Genomic DNA, 18,751 nt, shown 5'->3' with positions numbered 1-18,751 from the left:
TACAAAGAATGCTGGGATATGTAAGGTTGAGTCTGAGCTGACAATTGGGCTTTTTTCCTATGGAATCCATCAAAAAACAAAACAAAAAACAACTGCTAATTTAAATAATAATCAACTGAAGCCCTAGTTCTACTGTTCCCCCATGAACCAACTGTATTTTAGGGCCCAGTATCCCACAACTGTCATCAACCATCCATATTTTCATCCATTTTCTATACCTTTTTATCTTGTGGAGGCATATAGGGGGCTGGAGCCTATCCTAGCATGCACTGTAGCAGGTTACACCCTAAACAGGTTGGCAGTTGATCACACAGCTAACACAGACAGACAGAAAACACATTCATTTGATGAAACCTGCACCCAGAGGAAGCCCACATGGACCAGGAGGTTATGCAAACTCCACAAAAGGAAGAACCCAGCCAGGTTTGAAATAAGGAGGTTCAGAGTTTAACCCCTGAACCGGTCTGCTGCCTATACTTTTTTTTTTTGTTTGTTTGTTTTTTATACAATTATGTAATCCTGTTAAGAGCATATGTTTCCACTATTTCAAGAAATCAATCCTGTTATTATAGCGCCAACATTTTTTTACAACACTTAAACTGATTCAATCAATACTCTTACGGGCACTTGAACAGGAATTAAAATGTAATAGTATTAGAGTCGGTCTGACTTCAAAATAAAGGCATCGTTCAGTGTAATATTCTAACCCACTTTGAGCACAGAGATAGTGAGAGATGAATAACATGTTTGTGATGCTCTTTTGAGAGTGACAAGAGAAAGGCGGAACTTGAAAAGAGGCTGGGAGTGCTAATGAGCCTTATTTTAAGAACACAACACAGCCATGAATATTTAACAGCTTGTCTCCTTTATGATCCACCAAAATATAAAGTCTGATGAATTCGCCATTCTGAGTGAAAAATGGTCTGTGTAAAGCTGCCTTTGCCAAGATGATTCAATGTTTTTGTCCTGTTGTTATCACTGCTAATATTGCAAGAGTAATTTTGAATTAAGCCTATTTTGATATGTATATAGACACGTACTGTGACATGTTGACTGGCTAAGTAACTCATACACTGGTAAAACAGTTTCCACTTTCAAAAAAGACACTAATGCTTTTAAATCTGTTTTCAACCATCAACTCAGTTACCATCTTCATTTCCCCTTCGTAGAAAATGGCAATTCATTCACTCATGAATAATGATGGACACTCAAATAAACTTTCTCCACACGTCTAAAGAGGACAAGTCTCAAGGTAGTCGGAAAGAGATCCTGCAAGGTGCTAATTCCCATGGACTCACTTTGTTGCTAGGCAACAGCAAGGGCACCGATCCTTTTTCAGGAAAACAACTTCACTGTCCAAAATAAATAAAGATAGAGGGAACACACCATGAACCTCTTGAGCAGGGTTAAGTCGGTGGGAATAACACTCAGCAAACATCAAGTACTGCGGCTGCAGAGGCCACAGAGTTGTTTATGTTTGGTAATTAGACTCTTTACAGACACAAATAAATGTACAGCATATCTGCAATTTTCAAAAGGTTTACAGAGTCAGAATAGGCTAATTAATGACACCTAGTTAAGACAGAATTGTGAATTGTTTAGTTAAATATTGTTTGGTGTAAAGAAAAACAGTTTTTTAAAAATAATTAATGTCATATTTTTTGGCTCTGTGGACACTCTCAGGAGATGGGAAATGTATGTGCAGCATGCATGCTTTGTCCTTCATTTCCATAAAAAAATAAATAAATGTGAGCAAACACCCTCAGAACAGATCAAAAGGCTACTACACTACTAATAAGAGTAACTAGGACTCCTTATCAAAGAAGCCTGGCTTTATCTCATTAAAGCAGGCATGAAGGAGGGGGGGGATCTAGTTCCAAAGGGAAATGAAACAGTTTTGCCCGTATTTGCTTTGTTACTTAGCTAGAACAGCTCAAATTAATTACTCTCATCTTCCTCACTCTATTCATTATTCTAGCTGTAAACACATTAGTCAAATGAAATGTCTCTGAGCACACCTGGCTTTCTTATCTTTCATGCTGTAGACGACAGTGTGGTTGAGCTTTCCAACGTGCTGCAAGCAGAGTATTACAGAAACCCAGTGCCATTTATGGGATATGGTACCTGCCGCCTCTTCTACCGATAGCTGCCTCCCAGGAAGCCTTAATGTATGAGATTTGTCAGTGTCAATTTCCCAGCTAATCTCTCTGGTCCACCTCGCTGCTGCCTCTGCTGCCCATTCATTCTGCTGCTCTGTCTCTACCTGCTCACACTATCCCACGTAGGGTACAAAGGCAACGGGAAGCCGAGGGATAGGAAATGCATCTGTGGAACTCTGCAGCGTGACCCTGCATGTGCTACCAGCAGAGTTGATACACATCCAAGAAAAACTGCCCTGGCTTTATCCCAACTCATTTGTGTTACTGGTCAGAAACGGCACAAGGTCTGAGTTTTAACTCATTACACACCCTGAAAATAAAACAGACCATAACATGATGCACTTGAATGTGAATACTATTGTGTGTGTGTGTGTGTGTATATAACAGCAGCTTTGTTTTTACAGATTTTCACACACGTTCTATGTCTCTACACATCCAGAAGTTGATTCATGCTGCAAGACACTTCCTGTTCATTTCTGAGGGCACCTCGGAAAATGCTTCTCTTATCAGAAAATGAAAAGAGAATTATGGGCAAAATACAAATGAGCAGGTGATTATATATTTTCTCTTGAATAATAATAGTACATGTTTAGGTTAGTGTATGCATAGTGATATCTCGTCATTGATTTTTCAGCTAAATTTTCATTTTTTATCCTGGTGTGTTCAAGGATGGGAAGCCAGTGACTGATGTCAATACACCAATGACTTGAAAGGCAGTCCTGTGAAACGTTATATGAACTTGCTCAGGTGTGGTTTTCATTAACCTTTCAATGAATTTAAATATTTTTCAATCAGATTTTCTCAAAGCATTCCCAAACGGTAAAAGGGAGGAAAAATAATCAATATAACTACATAATTAATTTCTGCAGGGTAACCAGTTACAGTTTTAGTATTTGGTTGCATTCTTCTTTGATACTGTACATTTTGCTAGAGGGATGTTGTGTATTAGAGTTGAGAGAGGAAGAAGTTGCTTATTTATGGTTCTAAAGGTTCTTTCAATATTTTTTTTTAATGAAAAGTTTTTGGCTGTTTGAATATTTCCATGTTATTTCATACTGGTGACATAATGTGTTGAGGCATAATAAATGCATAAATAGAAGGCATATAAAAGTAACAGTGCAACAAGGTAATGCAGAACGCTTTTTCCCCCAAAATGCAGCTCACTCCCAACACTCTGAGAGCGAGCTCAGAGAGAGCTGCAGTTAACCAGGTTCAGCCACGGTGACATTCAACACTGAGACTCAAAGGAGGGATAAACTACTAATCAATAGAGAAAAAAAGCTTTTTGTTCAAAATGTATTACTTCTGAATAGCTTGTGTTAATTGTTATTTTTAACAGTGTCACTAAAGAGCATTTCTCAAGAAAAGAGGAAGTCTTTATTTCAGCTCCAGACTAGAATTTGGCAGGCAGAGAGGTGTAATTTGCCTTAAGTTCTGCAGTGAGCAAAATGCAAATTTAGGCTACATTAAGAAAGCCCATGTTCTCTGCTCATTACTGTGAGACGCTGGCACACTGGAAAGCCTCTTGGCCAATAACATTACAACATCACTTAATTAAAATAATTCTGCAAAAAACTAAATGAAGACTTTGACTGTATTAGCTTCAGACTTCAGAGGATGACATTCAAACTTTACCAATGTGAAACAAAAAGTTGGGACATCCTCCGCGCTGCAGGTGTTTGATTCTGGTTGTTTTCAGATAGAAACTTTTTTCTGGGATTTTTTGCATTTTTAGTGTTGATCACACACTGTCTTGTTTGTTTTGTCTCCTGCTGTGTTGTGTCGTATCAGAGGAGGCCAAAAACCTGCTTTTGTTGCTTCGGCTTGACAGAATGTTACGTGTTACACTTTTGGGAACTTCCACACTTAAATAAAAAACTCAAACTGATAATTTCTTCAGTTGATTTAATGTGTTGACACAAAGAGAAAGTTTTTTCAGTCAGCACCGCAATGTAGCTTATCTACATATACAGTATGTAATGTGGTACTTGCAAACTAGTAACACTGGATGTAATGATTTATCTAAGTCTGAAACATTTGCAGTTTTCTGTCCCTGGTTAGAAAAAAAAATATCAGAGGCACATTGCTCTGGCGTGTGGGTGTGACTGTGTTGAAAGAACATTTAATCTCTTTTAGCAGTTGACTTTTGGGGTTTGCCTCTGCTCTGTGAGAGAACTTAAAATAACTACAATTATCCAAGAGATTTTTTTGCATGCTACATATGGTATGACTAATGAGACTAATCATTGCTGTTAAATATATAATAGTGTCAGAATGTAGTGATGGCAAATACTGTTTTGTAGCATCAGTATGATATGATGTGATTTTCATCACATTGGTGGAATAAGGCTTCCATAAATACCACTCTCACGTCTATAAAGTAAATATGAAGCTGCAGCTACTGGCTAGCTTAGCTAAGCACAAAGACTGGAAGTGGGAAATGGCTACAGCTATTGTCACACAGATAACACAAACTAGCTACTAGTGTTAGTTTTTTAGCTTTACATGCACTGGAAGGTGGATTTTTCATATCGTAACCAATTGGGTAAGCTAAGCTAACTGGCTGGCAGAGTGGCACCAATCTTCTCATCTCATCATCAGAATAAAAGCAAAAAAAAAGTAATTCCATTGAGCAAAGCAGCTCCAGTTTGCCTGCCAACAGCAACTAGCTGCATTTGTAAAAGGACCAGTGACAAGCCAGTACTGAGGAAGAGATGTATGTGTCTGTGTGTTGCATTCTTTCATTCTCACCTTGACATTAATAATTTATCTGGCTGCATTCCATTAAGATCTGCGGGATCTTAGGCTTCATATGCCCAGGCTCACTGCAGTATGTCAGCTATAAAAACACAAAGAGGACACCAAGTCAGACAACATGTCAAAAGATAAAAATATGAAAAAAAAGAGATAAGAATTTTAGGATTAAATAAAATCATAAGGATGATATGAACAATCACTATATGATTCCAGAGTTTACAGCCACAATAAAGATTCATACGAAATACCAACATCTGCAATAATTAGTAATAGTTAACTGACACTTAGTGGAATCATATTTTGATGAAATTATTATAGTGTTTAACAAATTGTAATTAAAAACTAACAAAATGAGCCTTCAAAGATGTTGCAAGTGGGTTTTTTTCCTGATATGATTTTGCATTCATTTGCCATGTTTTGATGAATACTAATTTTCTTAATGTCTGACTGTTTCTTTCCATTTAATTGTGATTCTTTAAATGCGTTAATCACCTAGTAGTTTAACATTCACAGGATCCTGAAGGTTAAAGTCTGTAGAGAAGATGCATGTTCCACTTGGTGTTTGAATGTCAGGTCATGCTTTACAATAAAATACGGCACCGTGTCTGAGCTTGATTGTTGAACGCTGCACTGAAATGAGGATTTGATGGCCATTTTTCTTATCTTCATATTCCTATATGGGTTATTAAAGCCCAGTGCTGTGCATAATATCTGCCCTGTCAATCTGATTCCTTCAGCTGAGGACAAATTGTGATTAAAGTAACTTCAATTCATCAGCTACTCATCAAGAATGTACAGTAATGTCCTTTTAGAAATGCATGGCTGTAATATGTCCAAAAATACCTAAAATCCTTTAAGACAAGTGACTTCTGGCAGCCCTGTTCTATGCTGTAATTTTAAAATCTTACTCTGTATGGCACATTGATTTATTTCCCACTAAGCATAAAACCATCAATTCGCTGCATATGACATTATGGCTCGTTCAAGGCTGTCTGGGGAGAAATTATCATGCTCGATGATGTCGATGAGTTAAACCCATAGAACAGATGCATGCCTGATGTTGAATTCAAAGCACAATGAAACATTTTGCTTCAAAGCACAGCGGACTCTCTAGAGACAAACCAAAGGTGCAGAACAGCGTTCTGCAGAATTCTGGAAGTCTTCTATAATCCAGAGGAATCAATTAAAGAGGGATTTTAATTATATATTGTCCAAGCTGTGCTGTGATCATTATGCATTAAAATAGCATCAGTTGTCCTGTAGAGAAAGAAACCTCTTTATAATTTTATGTTTAACATGTTTTCATTTTAGATGAAGGATTACATTCAAATCTTTAGCTTCAGAAGAACTCTTAAATCTGGTTTTATAAACTCTTTCAAACTTCACTGAATAAACTCAAATGTATTAGCTGCTGCTCCTGGTTCCAGAAAAATGCATTTCATTTTGACAATGACACATTTTAAATGTAAAATAGCCTAAAGAAGTCATTTTTCCTGCCTCACAACACCAGAATTAAGACCTAAAAATACTGGAGTGGGATAAGCCAAATGTGCCTTTCAGCTGAGAGTGCAAATTAAAAATGATAAATTTCCAAGTGCATATGTTTTACCATTATGTTTTCCTCATTTAGTCTTCATTGTTAAGATGGTCATAAAATCACTGCAGCTTTATGCTGTACATTACCATATAATAATGCCACTAAACTGCGGTGGGAATCATTTTAATGGGATAAACGACAGTTTTCCACTAAAGTCCTGAGCCTCGTCCAAACTAATGTAACAATAAGACTGGACCGCAATAATAAACCAAACGCAGCCCTAATAGCTGACCCTGGAGACTTGATTATGCAGTTTGTGTAACCCATTATAGCAGCACTGACACTGAAAGTCATCATAGCAACAAAACTTCAGCATAATGGCTCTCTGTGACTGAGAACAACATGTAAACCAAATGTGTGAAAAAACAGACAAATCATTTCAGTTGCAGTCCAAGTCATTTTCACACAGTGTATAAATTAACATTTAGCTCTGAAAAGGTCAATTTTGCCTTTTCAAGCTGCGGCTTTTTTCACATTTCATAATAAAAAACAAATATCTGTTAAAGTGTTTGTGAAACATTTGATTAAAACTTCTTTTAGGGGACTTTTCTCTGCTGACAATACCTATACATGCATATGACAATTCCATACATAGCTAACGCACTGTAAACCTGTCAGGTATTAACATAATAAAAGGAAAAACATTAGCGCAGCATGCTTCACACTCGTGCTTAATTCCTGTTCACCCTAAAATGGGAGAAAATATTATCAGTGTTGTCGTAAACACAAGTACAAATCCCTGCTGTTATGGCAGTCATACTGAGAGACTTCTGATGTTTCACAGTCATTTCCATTCCACAGCCAGCATTTGCATTTGTTTGATTTCCAGCAGCAGTGTGCAGCGCAACAATAGAGACACAAATAAATTAAGATCCATCCTTCCTGGCAGAGATTATTTATCTCCCTACTCAAGCTGTCTGAACTTCGAAAACACAGCTTCAAGTTATTCATTGCTATTCCCATACCCGCCGCCCACTGCCTTGACAGTAAAGACTACAGTCTGCTGTATGCCTGTGCATGTTTTTGTTAAACATCAGTCTTATACAACAGCTAATGAAGAATTTGTTTAGCCTACTTTGGTGTGCAGATGCCACATGAATCATTGTAATGTAATGCATGCCTATAGCTAAAACCCCACTGCTAATCCTTCTGCAGAAAATCAATTTTTCACATTGGCTTCGACTGCCCTTAGGAAGACAAATCACAAAACTAGTCAAACCAGCGATCAGAATCAAACAGACTGGAATTAGATGGAGCAGAGTGTAATGCCTCGTGTACAATCAGTAACAAGTTGCTGCCAGAATGAGAACATGCCATTTCATTCTCATCAGCCTCTTGAAAAGACAAACATTATATAATTAGGATGATTAAGATGAGCAGAGACTAAAGGCCAACAGTGTTAACATAGCCGGAGATAATAAAAGGATTAGGGGTGATTCACTTAGAAAAGCTAATGGCATTTTAAAATGGAAAACAGGAATTCATTAGCAAATCTGACTGACAGCAGAGTATCGCAGAGTTTAACAACACAGAAAAACAGCGATGGATAAATTAACTAAACAGGTTGACTTGTCCAGGAGAAATGGCTGGAAAAGACACTTATGGTGACACAGTCAGGTGCGAAAAGGAAAAAAAAAGAGCACCTTTAGGAAAAGAGAGAGCAGATCTGCAGTGAGCAGATGAGCACTGACCCAATCTGACCCACTTCTCCCTGATTTATGGTTTATGGTCCCTCAGCAGACACAGCTTTGTTCTGGGGGGTCATAAATCTCCTGCACCTCAGAGCCGATCAGCTGACCCTCCAATCCTGGCAGCCGTCCCCCTCGCACAGTCCCGTTCGCCGGCTGCAGCCGAGCTCTCAACACAAAGCAGAAATCACCCGAGCCACAAGCGCAGGCAGTTAATCACCATGAGCAGACAATAGTATGAAATAGAGCCAAGCGGGCCAGGCAGGCGATTCATCGCAAACGCTAAAGCACTCAAACGGGACAGCTGAGGTTTACCTGTTTGATAACCTCTGCTCCCAGCACAGGGAGTGTTTTCCTAAAAAGTGAGATGAAGTTCTCACTGTTTGAAATAAGCCAATAGGAGTGAAAGTAAGGAAGGATTTGAAAACACGTCACTGAAATAAAAATACAAACGTGACACAATGACATAATTTTGTATTTATGCCTCCTGCCACATGCTGCATGTCAGGTTAATGATGACACACATTAATTGGCCAGAATCATGATTAACAGAGCAGCACCGACGGGTGAGACTCTAAAAAGTTGGATCATCAAAGTGGTAAACATTACACACGGAAGCCCGGCTCAGCAGGTTAACTGCTGCAGGATGGAGAGCACTGTGAGCCTGAAATGAGTTATTTTGTCTGGATCAGACATGGTAACATGTCTCACTGTCAGTGGCAAAAGAACACAAAAAAGGGAAAGATGGAAGGGAAGAAGCAGAGGACAGTGCACGATAGGGACGGGGGGATTTTAATTTGAAAGGGAGGAGAGAAACAGCATGAGAGAGAGATGCTGCCAGAGAGGAGTCAGATATTCCTCCACTAAGACATCAGCGTAGAAATAAACACACGTATGGAGCAGCATGCAGAGAGTAAGATTCAAACCGCTGAAGAGTGGAGGAGGAAAGCATCGCATCTCATGAAAAAATCTGCATACTCACCTGCCTAAAGCATGTAAACGCATCTCTGTGCTCAGTCCTTTTACTGTGTGTGTCTCGTGAGGGAGCTCTGCTGATGCTCTGCGAACGCCACCAGTCTAAATGATCTCCATGACTCATGCAGGAGCAGATAATTGGCTCTCAGAAAAGTGGGATAAACAGTCATTGTAAAGGCAGTGAGTAGCCTGGTGATGAGGATTTTTTTTTGTCTTCCCACTGCCGCGCATGGATGTTCTTTCTCTCTCTCTTCCCCCTCCTCTTCACTCTTTCTCGTTCATTCGCCGACTCTCTCAAGAGCACCCCCACCCCCCAAAAATCCCACCACACCTCCCCCTTTTATCCCCCGAAGCACAACTCTCCTCGCCAAGGTGCCACTAACAGTTTCTTCAGACAGTGGTTTCTCATTGGTTCTTTCCGCTGTGCTCTCCACCACTTTCCACAGTTTTCCTGTCTTAAAGGAACCATGTATTCACCCAGCCCCCCGACCCTGCCCCCTCCTGCAGCTCACAAAGTGTATCATGATGAGAAGTGTTGGGCAAAACTAATTACAGTTTAGGGTCGCAGCAGCGGGACAGACTTCAATAATTCATGAGCTCAATTTAAGGGGTGACGGCAGATGTGTACCTGAAGAAACGGAGCCTGTGGAAGCAGGAGAATTAGATTCTCGTGAAGACGCCCTGCTGACGTTGTGTATATGTGTCTATCTGGGGAGAGAGATGACCAACATAACATGATATTAAGTAATCTGTGACATTTATCGATCTCTCTCTGAGACCGTGGAAGTGCGACCGCACCAACAGGTCTCTGGTACAGCTCGAGGTACGTGGCCTGTAACTGTTCACAAATTCATATTTCTACAAAAGAGACGAGTAAGCTAGTTAAACAGAGCAAAGGCTCTCGTATCAAGGTGAAAATAATTATGAAAATACTTTAATAATAGTAATGCTTGTGGTTTGGCTTGAGAATGACCACAGAAGGTCTAAAAGCTTGAACTTTCTGAATCACTGGATCTTTAAAACAACACTCCAACCATTAGATGGTCACAGTTGAGGAAAACCAAAATACCCACTTTAATCTCTCATGTAACAAGTTTTAGGGGTGGAACAGCTGAGAATAACCTTTTTTTTTTTTTAAATCAGATACTGACATTTTAATCTCACTGAATAGTGATGCAATGTCCAGTTCTTTAAACTAACTCAGGACAGACAGAGACAGAGTCGTGAGTTGATTTACATCCATAATAGGTTTGTCACAGAGGTTGTGGTAGAACTCCCAAGTCATTTTCTCCACCTCAACCCAACAGTCAAAAAACGCAGTGTGCTGAAAGAGCCTCACCACAGGCATGAGGCACTATTTATAATAAATGAGACAAAAGTGATATAACAAATTCAAAGAGCGAGATGTGAAGGGTTCAAAGTTAACATCTTCTCTCAGAGCACGACACAAAATGATCTCAGCTCCATTTTGACAAATGAGTTCCTGAGAATTAGGGCTAAGTGTTATAAGCATGTAAAACCGTGAAATTGTAAGTGAGCCTAAGCAACTTTTGAATGAAGAAATGGGACATTCTGCCTACTTAAACTACTACTTAAACATTATGTTTTATGTTTTTATGTATGTGTATGTATCAAACTATGAGAAATATAGTCAAACATCTGAAAATAGTTCCTATTTTCAGTTGATTTTATGACTAAGCTCCAGACATCCAGTGAATCAGCTCCTCCAGCAGTAATCTCTAGACCTGTATATTCTGTTTGAGCACCTGTGTTGCCTGAAATTCCAGTGATAAATTAGTGACGACAATGAACAGCTTCAGTCGCAGGTGCATCAACTGTGCTATTTGAATTTCCTTCCCAGGGCACCTTGTACAAATGCTGACTTTTGGAGTTTGCACTTTTGTCAATCTGAGTTTTCAGCGAGCAGAATTAAAGGGCTCACTGAGAACTGTTAACTGTGGGGCTGTAGAGGAGTAAATAACAGCACAGACAGCCTCATATTCAGCCATTTATTGGTAATCCTGGTGACTCCATCAGAGGAACAATTGGAAGCAATTATTCATGAAGGTTTCATTGTTTACTGGGGGCTGTTAGAGTTTGATGTACTGCTTTGTATGGTGCTTTGCTGTTCTACATTTACCACCTGCACATTCTGCTGGGATTTGTATACAATTCATGGGATTAGAGTATTAAGAGACAGGACCAGTCAGTAAAGGAAACCTTTCTGGACAGTCACCACTGTGATCTGGTAAAGCTAAATCTGGAAGGCAGGGCACTGATACAACCTTAAAATGTTGACTTTCCTTTAGTTTCCAAACAGCGGCTTGAAGAAATAAAACTCCTTTGTGAAAAATATATAAATAAATCAAGCAAGCAGGCAGCCTCTGTCGCCTTCAGGTCCTCATCTGTAATGTCAACCTTAGCACACCTCCTCTTGCTGATCAAAGCTGCTTCATGCCTTTGTCAGCAGCTGGTGTGAATGTAAAAAAAAAAAAAAAAAAAAGGAATAGCAATATGGCATGATTATGCAACCTATTTCAACCAGCCCTCCACCAATTCTCCAAACAAGCACAGCTTGCCTTTAGTCTTTATTTCATTGTCATTGATGCATATTTCATAAGGGAATTCACTGTCTTCCTTTGATTCTTTGGCACTTTGGTGCTGCTGTCTAGCAATCCATTAGCTCCCATTATCATCTCTACAGTCTAATTACAGACAACAAGAAGACTTTTAGAACTGTAATGTACTGTTCTATATAGGAGGGCGGCTCAGCTGTCCTCTTATGTAGAAAAATGCCCCTCACAATGCCCAATGCCATGTTGGGATATTGCCAACTGTGTTTTGTCTGACCAACCATCCAAGTTCAGATACGTTCAGTGATTCAAAAAAACAAACAAACACAGGAAATAAGCAAGTCCCCACATTTGAAAAGCTGGAACCAATAAATGTTTAGCATTTGTGCTTGATAAAAGATTTAAATAAATGATTGCTTAATAAAATTCATAGTTTTTGTATACTTTTAGTGGAATATTATGTAAAGGATCAGCTCCTCCAAATTACAGAAAAAACTGTTCTCTAGGGATCCCTGATTTGCGTATGGGCTGTTAAGTCACTTCAGGCCACAGAGGGTTTTCCAAAGTGCGAAATACAGATTCTAAATTTGAGGAAAAAGAACCCTGGTTTTGAGTCGGGTAAATACCCTGTGTTGGGACATCAGCTTCGGTATCAGGAGAAATACATCTCTAATTTCCTCAGATCTAGTGCTTCAGTAGCTACAGAAGCAAATTGATTTGGTTTTATGTGCCAAAATGTTGTGGTGTTCTCCTCTGAAACTTCTGTCTCCACACCAATACAATGGGGATGAAAGGAATTTCATTTGTGCTTTTCAAAAATCTAAAAAAAACTGTCAACCACTTTCATAGGGACTATTTCTATGGTAGAAAGCATTTGAAATGAAAACTGTCACTTTATTCACCATTGTGTTGGGGTAGATGTAGAAATCTCAGAGGCACATATCTAAGAACCTCAGAAACACAAAAAACTGCCTACATTGGTAGATACCACTATGACTGGTACAAATATGTATGGGCCCTTAAATCTGGCAGTATTGGTGTTATGCTGTATTCAGTGATCCTATTGTTATCAGAATTACTGATTAATTAATGCATTCTCCACAAAAAGATAAAACCTTAAGGACTGAAGTGTGTCTTTGTGGATGTGAACTCTGCAATAAACTGAGTGAGTGCAGCCCTTCTTGGCCACTAATGGGCGGAAAGTCACATTATGCTAAATGAGCAGCAGAGGGGAAGACACTGAGGAAAAATGGCCATAGAGACGGAAGATGAAGCAGGCAAAGCACACTTCAGTGACTGTAAGATCATTCTACTTCAAAACACAAAGAGACTTAATGTTGCTACATAGGCAACTTTTTCAATGTAATGAACAGTTTTGTTAAACTGAGAGTTCTTATTTGAACCTTTTTATAGCTCGATGCTGTACTTTTAATAAGGTTACTCTGGAGAAGAAATTATGATTCATACGGTATCCTGTTGATCAACTTACAGTCACCACATGACCTCACCTGTTTCCCCCTGTATCATATTTTAATGAGTAGTGGAAAGTAACATTCTGGGTACATTTAACATTTTAAAGCATTTATTCAAGTCGCATACTTTAAATTTGAGGTACTTGTGCATGAACAATTTCATTTGGGGTCAAATTCATGATTATTTTCATGTCCAGCCAAAAACCAAAACTATACAATTTACTATAATGTAAAATGTGCAAAAGGTTGCGATGTGAAAAACAGTTGACAATTAATTCTCTGCTGATTCGCTAATTAATTGTTTAATCATTACATCCATTTTATACATATGCTCGTCTTTTGAGTTAAATTGTATTGCCCAACAAGAGGAAAAAAGCCACAATATGTAACACCACAAGTGTGATCCTGTCTGTAGCATTCAATCATCACTGCTGCGTCTGTGTTAAAGTATATTTATAGCCAGCAAACAAGCTACCTGGCCCCCTTAGTACACACACACGCTAACATATTGGCAGTTTTTACATTCTGTCCTTGAACACAGAATTCCTTTGAGATACGACAAGATACAGTTGCATCTCTCCCAGGGAGGAACAATATTAAGAGCCAAAGAAACCTATACTCTTCATAAAGTCTCGCGACTAGAGCTCCCTATAAATGATAACATATACCATAGTTAAAAAAGAAATCATCAACACATTTAGAAATTAGCATAACAACCAGAAATTCAGCTGTAAACTAAATAGAAAACACTGAATTGACAGCGCAGAAATATCAGTGTGTGCTGTTTTTTTCTCAATTAAAAAAACAATGTTACAGGCAACCAATTCTTTTTAACACTTACAAAACTAGATTTTAGTAGATTTAACAATACTAGCAGTAAAAAAAAAAAGCCATTCAGTATCAGAGAGGGACATCAGGAATTTGAAGCACAACCTGATGATAAAACACATTTAAACTATTTGTAGTTGAAAACAACCGTGACTGTTTAAAAAATGTTTTTTTTCTTCCTCAGGTCAGCAAACTTATGAAATTCACTTTATACCCTGCTGGGTTTGGTGCACCAGAGTTCAAGTCTTTTATTATCTTTGCCAGTCCAGCTGAGGTACTTCAAGACTTACTAGAACTGAGGCATTATTTAGTCTGCTCCCCATTTTCTGCCATGTGAGGTTTTCTGTTTATTTGGATACATAATTTAGAGTTACTAAGCTGGTGATTCTTTCAGAAATTTTCAGCCTAAGTGAGACCACTTTGGATCAAAACATTGCATTTATAGTTTGGACGCGTATCACAGTGTGCTGGTTTTATTTATTAATGTGTTTGAATAATGTTTTTAGTCTCTCAAATCTTAGAAAAGTAACATTTTCTGGACTTCGTAAAATACTCCAGGTTCACACTCCAACAACAGATTTAACAACTGACAGAGAGAGAGGTGATACCAGCAGCCAAGGTAAACCACTCTAAATAGTAAACTGGAATAACAATCAGCTGAACTAATAATACAAACATCTTAACTTCACTGGTTGAATGTTGAGTTGTTGTGTTTGGTTTTTGTCCAGCCACAATGTGAATGAACTTTTCAGTGTTGAATCACTGTATGAATGTCCTGCAGTCTGCTTTGTGACAGCTGGAAACTAAACCTCCACAACACATGACACATATTCACACATATGTGCAGCAGTTAAAGCTCCTCTCTTTGAGCTTTTGGTACAAAGAACTGTCCCTAAAAAAAAATGTTGTGAATGCCGTTTTGAACCCCTCTCAAAGACAGAGAAAAAGAGGAGCCAAATCAAACACTGGTGGTAAAAGGGAATTGTTAAAGCACAGATGAATCATGAGATGAAGTGCTGTGGATTGAACTACCCCCAACAGCTACAGTTTCATCTGTCTGCCATACTGAGGCTTCTTTTAATGGACAAAATGTCTCTGAAGTTAAAATGCACAAAGTACAGTGCATAAATTTGAAATCATATTGTAACACATTATTGTAGATTACCTTAAGGTTGCATAAAATTACAAACATAAATCCTCACACTTTATACAAGGAGCTAAACTTAATATTTCCCAGAAGTTTATGGTCCTGCTTTAGGCTCCTACTTTTACTGTCTCTGTTTTATGTTCTTCTCATGAGCAGGATTCGAACCTGAATTCACAACTTTAAGTATTTAGACCATCAGTTAAAAAGATAGTTATTAAATGAGTAACTGAGAGCTGATTCAGTTCTATAACTTTGTCTTTAATCAGTCGTGGCATTTCAGTTTTACCTTTTAATGATTCAATTAATACTCATTTAATATTTATCCACCATTACTAACCAGCTACATAAAATGTAGAAAGCTTGACAGTTTAATGCAGAACAACTACTTTTCCATCTAGAGTCTGTGAGTAAGATTCTTCCTAGCACAAAATGGATGTACCTGTGGGGGTTCAGAGTTATTGGCTGCCATTAGAGGTTGACTACAGTTATCTGTTACTTACAGTAATGCACCTGAGATTGTAAATGGCTTTGGTGAGTGAAAATAGAGGTAAAATTGCACAATCTGCAAATGTAATTAACTGAATTAACAAATGAATGATGAGTCTCTGTAGGGTTCCCAGAGTCACTTCAAAAATAAAAAGTTCAGGTCGTAAGAGTAACTCCACAAACTTTAACAACAGATGCTGGTGAGCTCAATTAAAACACTCTCTGTGCCTGACGACAACTGATTCTGTCTTCCTGGGAGAAAACCGTATGTTGAGCATATGGGGCTGAATATTCTAACCAGCCAGGAGACCCCTCCTCTCTCCCCCCTTTCAATAAACATGATATTCAAGCTTTGCATCACACTGCTCACTGAACCGGCTAAGCACTTGACGGCAACATCAATGCATCTCAGACTGTATGAATATACAGTCTGTGATTCATGCCTGGAGTGTTTCAGCTCCTTCCTCTGCTAATCTTGGCATTGGTGCTAAGCATGCTGTAAGTACGGTCCATTCTTTCACCCATTCAGCCAGGCAGGAAGTCAGTCAGTAACTCAGTCATTCAGTCAGCGGTGACATTAAGATTTCTCTTCACAGCGGCTGAACACAGAGCCGAGCTCAGATCCGCTATCACTGAAGCAGCCCTCATTCTCCAACACTTACGCCTCACATCCGTCGTGTCACAGCAAAGCTCCGCGGCTGCCCAATACAGATTCCTGCTGCTCGAGACATTTGTGACCTGCACCACCTCGGATAATCAACATGGTAAGACACCGGGGGGAAAAGTGCGGTCAAGAGGCAGACCGACAATTATTTGTGGCATTTGTCTAACCTTTCACGGGAAAATCAAGTGAGTGGCTGCACAGACTACCTGAGTGGGTGATGTTGCAATCATCAATGTCTCCAAGCAGCGAAAAGTTCAATGAATCTTACACTGCAAGTAACATCTTTTTTTTTTTTTTTTGACAGTAATTCAATTTGAGTCCTAATTTCTGCGAGTCAAGTAACTGGGAGACATCATTTCAGCACATTTAAGTGCAGATGGATGATTACATCATTTAACTCAACAGAAACTTCTGAAAAAACTTTAAAAAAACTGGAGATAAATAAGATTTTAGAGCAAACAAACACAAATGTCTTCCTAGGATAGACATCTTCATCTTGTCCACATAAACTGTCTGTGTTAACTGTGGAAAGGCAACAGAAATAAGTCTGCATGTAATTCCATTCAGACAGTATGAAGGATTAGAGCTTTTTAGGTTTATGTTCTGCCTGAGCACACAGGGTCAATGGAAGCCTCTCTTTCCTTTAAAGAAAAATGACTTCATTTAAATTACTTGTACAGTATGAATGAATGTAAAAGTGTGACTCATTTTATTTAAGAGTCTAGTCATTTTTTGGCTGGGAGAGAAAGTATGCAGGCCCTGTGCTGGTTCAAGCCCAACTCCTGCTTCATTCATACACACACTCACAGCTGGGATCTGCCCAGTATTACCACAGCTACACGGTGTAACCCTTTACGTCCAGACTCTGTAAATACTGCACTTGGACAGGAGCACTGCACTGGAGCAGTTGGGATTCTGGTCAATGTGTCAGTGTCCACTTGTGTCTCAGGTGTGGCTCTTTTCTCTTCTCCACTGACTTTATACACCTGGTCTGTATTTTGCAGGACTGGCTTTCTTCCCTGAAACATGGATTCCATATGTGAATATATGCCAATTCCTGTATATTCACAGTTGCCATTAAATGATATCTATCACAGATTACATATATTAAAGATGGGTTTTCATGGTCAACCCTTTCTTTTGTTTTGCTAATACAGACCAAGGCAGTAACGTAACAACAATGTAGAAATAACTGGGAGTCATAAATGAAAATAGAGTTTTTCTATCTTGACCTCTATCTTTGTCACTATAAAAACAAACCAGCTGGTAAACAGGTGGTCCAGTGGAAGAAAATCCTGCCTACTGCTGCTGAGAACTGGAGCTGAATTTCCAGTAATGGGACCTTCAACTTGTGTTCCAATGAACACAGTTGTCTGTGTCACAGATGGGAAGCCAGTGAGGGATCATGTCTCTATTCGTAGACTTCACTTTTTTAATGCAACTGCAGAGTCCTGCTTTCTTACTATTTTAGGTTGTGGGGATCAAACCTGCTTCTGTGGACTGGCTGTCTAATTCAAGGACTGACTGCAATTATGCAAAATACATTTTGCAACTAAAGAAATATCACCAGCAGGACAGTGAGTTTTCCACAGCACAGGGATAGTTTTACTGACTCATGTACGTCTTTTCAATCTGTCACTGAAAATGAATTCATTCCAATTAACAGTGGTTTCACAGAGCGCTCTGGTAACAAGCTGAGGCTCATAGTAGGAGACTCGCCCCTCGGTGACCCCTAATGAGCCAGCAGCCTCCTGCCAGAGGAAGCCCGAGCTGCTGCACTTGTAATGAGCTGCTGTTTTGCTACAGGCCCTTCACATGAGCCATGGAGCTGTCATTCGCACTGCAGGACGTGAGCGGCTCCGGCAGATGATGCAATGCTATGGCGACTTTAAGGACAACGCACGCCTTCGGTGATTCGTTACTGTTACAGTTTCAATTCAGCATTCATGAAGTAAACTGATATGAGACGTTCATTTCATAATTTTTTCATACTGTTGATATCTCTGTTTGGAAAGAAGCTGTTTACATTTTAAGCATTGAAAACATTGCTAAGTGCCTGTGTTTTTGTATAGTTGCTGTTCAGATGTGTTGCTCTTTCCTTATAGCTGCACTGATATTCAGAGAGCTGGAGTCAGCCAGTGACTGAAAAGCCCTAGAGGCAAGTTATGTTATTTTTGTGATATACATGCTGTTTTGGTTTACAATGGAGTTGCAACTAGTGAATATTGTATTGAATATATATGCTGAACCAACCAACAGTTCAGAATCCAAACATAGTGAATTTATACAGAGACATTCAGCAAATTTGCACAGTTGTATATTGAATGTGTTCAACATTTGTACAGTTATTCTTTTAATTAATTTTCTGTGCATTTTCAAGTCAATTCATTAACTATTAGTTTCTG

The 18,751-nt window shown here is 39.0% G+C and overlaps 1 protein-coding gene across 2 annotated transcripts in view; it reads right to left on the bottom strand.

The window, feature by feature from the left end:
* mgat4c (mgat4 family member C) overlaps positions 1–18,751 on the bottom strand; it is a 96,548-nt gene that overhangs the window by 67,728 nt on the left and 10,069 nt on the right. Inside the window, exon 3 of one of the 2 annotated variants that reach the window (XM_018672578.2) lies at positions 4,911–4,998. The gene's annotated coding sequence lies outside the window, so the exon portion shown is untranslated. Of the gene's footprint in view, positions 1–4,910; positions 4,999–9,183; positions 9,509–18,751 lie in introns of those variants that run through there. The other variant, XM_018672580.2, reaches the window with a different exon arrangement.

Source organism: Lates calcarifer, linkage group LG10 (assembly GCF_001640805.2).
Source record: "Lates calcarifer isolate ASB-BC8 linkage group LG10, TLL_Latcal_v3, whole genome shotgun sequence".
NCBI lineage: Eukaryota > Metazoa > Chordata > Actinopteri > Centropomidae > Lates > Lates calcarifer.
This window is presented reverse-complemented; position numbering and strand designations above follow the sequence as displayed.